Below are 2,638 nucleotides of genomic sequence, written 5' to 3'. Positions count from 1 at the left end.
AGTATAGTTTAGCAAAGCAAAGGTTGAGAAGATGGTTTTTGTTCATTTAGGATTTTGCCCCCAAATTTAAAATTAGAAAAAGGGGCCAAGATAAAATTACATTTCTGTTCTGTGAAAAGTAATAAAAGAACTCATTGACAGGAATGTTATTTCACTAAAGTTTGAATGTTATTGTGTTTTACATAAGTATTTGGTGTATAGAAAACCGGAGTGCCAATTCATGAGAAAGACAAAAGGTGACCCAGCGATTCCACTTCTGGGTATATATCCAAAGAAACCTAAAACACTAATTCAAAAGAATCTGTGTACCCCTATGTCATTGCAGGGTTGTGTACAATAGCCAAGGTATGGGAACAACCCAAGTGCCCATTAATAGACAAGTGGATAAAAAGCAGTGGTACATCCTATATAATAAAGAGCTAGTATGCAAATGGTCATCACACCCTCGCGCCCTTGCGCCCTCGTGCCAGGGACAGGGGACCTGAGGCCAGGCCAGGTGACCTGAGGCTGCACCCCCTGCCCCGGCACCAGGGCTGAGGAACCTGAGGCCGGGCTTGGGGACCTGAGGCTGCACCCCTCGCCCTGCGGGGCTTGACGGGCATGGGGCCGGCCGGGTATGGGTCTCACATGATTTAGAGGTGTGAGCAGGTGGGTGGAGACTTGACTCTGGGTCCCGCGGCGCGCCCCAGACTCTGACAGGAGGGAGATTTTCATATACATTTTAATAATTTTCTTTCATCTCTGACACTTCTGTTATAGAGAATGGGCAAATAGCAATATTAAAATATTTCCTCTAATTAATTCCCTTTTAATGTGCACAAATTTTTTGCACTGGGCCTCTAGTATATATATAATGGAATATTACTTGGGAGTAAAATGGAATAAAATCTTTCTTTAGTGAAATAAGTCAGTCAGAGAAAGACAAATACCATATGATTTCACTTACATGTGGACTCTAAAGAACAAAATAAATGAATAAACAATTGAAAAGACTCAGATACAGAGAACAGACTAATGGTTGCCAGAGGGGAGAGGGGTTAGGGGAATGGGTGAAAAAGGTGAAAGGGATTAAGAAGTACATATTGGTAGTTACAAAACAGTCATGGGGATGTAAAGTACAGCATAGGGAATATAGTCAATAACACTGAAATAAATATGTATGGTGCCAGGTGGGTACTGGAATTATTTGAGGGTGGAGGTAGGGAATAGATGGTTCCTTTGTAAAATAGATGGTTATCTAACCACTATGCTGTACACCTGAAACGAAATACAAAACAATATTGAATGTAAATTGTAATTTGAAAAAAAAAAGCCAAAGGGGAAAATGATTTAAAAATATTATGAAAGGAATCAACGAGGTTTACCAAGGCTTCCCCTTAGGCTTAGAGCAAGGATTCCAATTCCTCTTCAGAGAATTAGTATCCGCTCCAACACACCTGGGCTGCTCATGATGTGATTTAATTTATTTCCCCCCCCCCCCCCCCCCCCCACACACACACTTCCTAAGAAAAATGAGAGCCTGTATTTCCTCCTGAACTCCAACTAAGCCTTCACTGCATAACTCCACAAGACAGAATCCTGGCAAATTAAGTGGTAGGTAAACATAGGAACAGGATACAGAGTAAGTAAACATGGACAGGATACAGCTCTCTTGCAAAAGCCAGTATTTAACAAATGTTATGCCTAATGAAGCACATGCATCTGTTTTTCATAATTTTCTGTTTTGTTTTAATACAAGACCACCAGAAATTTTTATCGTGGCAAACATTTATTCATTTTTTACATTAGCATTTCATTGAGTTGCCATGTTCTATTTTATTTCCTTTAGTCTTAAAATGGTACTTTTGTCACAACACTACAAAGTAAAAAAAAAAAAAAGGCTGCGCTAAGTTTCTCAGTAGTAAAGAGGGTCAGCTTTGAAAAGAGACTGTTGTTGCTATGTTGGAAGAAAACGCTTGTATGCATTTATAAAGCACTGAAGTACTAGGTAAAATAGGGCTTGCTTCTGATTTCTTTTGTTTTCTTCGCCATTAAGCTTACTCTGGGTTTGAAACAGGGTTTGCTCTGCAGATCATGACGCGTGCGGTGATCATGAACAACTAAAGTGATTCTAGAAATGCCTAGGGAAAAACGTCTAATGATGCTTGTGCATCTATTTAGGTTGTTGCTTTTTAAAGCTCCGAAAAGTCTGTCGCACCAGGTGTTCCTCATTTCCACTGGAGGCCTTGGAGCGTCCCACCAGGTTTCCACCTGTCTCCTTTCCCCCTCCGGCTCTCAAGTTTCCCTTCTCAGAGGTGTAGGCAGCATTCCTCCGAGAGCGGATTCCTCCACTGGCTTTTCCAGGCTGCCCGGCCCCACGTGACGCCCCCTAACACCTGTACCAGCTCAGCTCACAGCGCCCCCATCCCCACCGCCAGGTACAGACCCTGCCCGGCTCCCGGGCTCCCCCTGCCCTAGGAGGTCTCGATCTTAGTGCGAGCCTCGCTCGGGCCGGCAGGGGAGGGGCTGAGCTCCGGCCAAAGCAGCCGCTCGATCCCCAGCAGCCTGATTATCACATGACTCGACGGCGGCGGTAGCCGTGGCAGCAGCGGCGCCGGCTCCGCGGGCTCGCCCGGTGGGCTCAGTTCCGCTCACGCAG

Source organism: Myotis davidii, unplaced genomic scaffold (assembly GCF_000327345.1).
Source record: "Myotis davidii unplaced genomic scaffold, ASM32734v1 scaffold402, whole genome shotgun sequence".
Lineage (NCBI taxonomy): Eukaryota > Metazoa > Chordata > Mammalia > Chiroptera > Vespertilionidae > Myotis > Myotis davidii.
Note: the sequence above shows the minus strand (reverse complement) of the source record.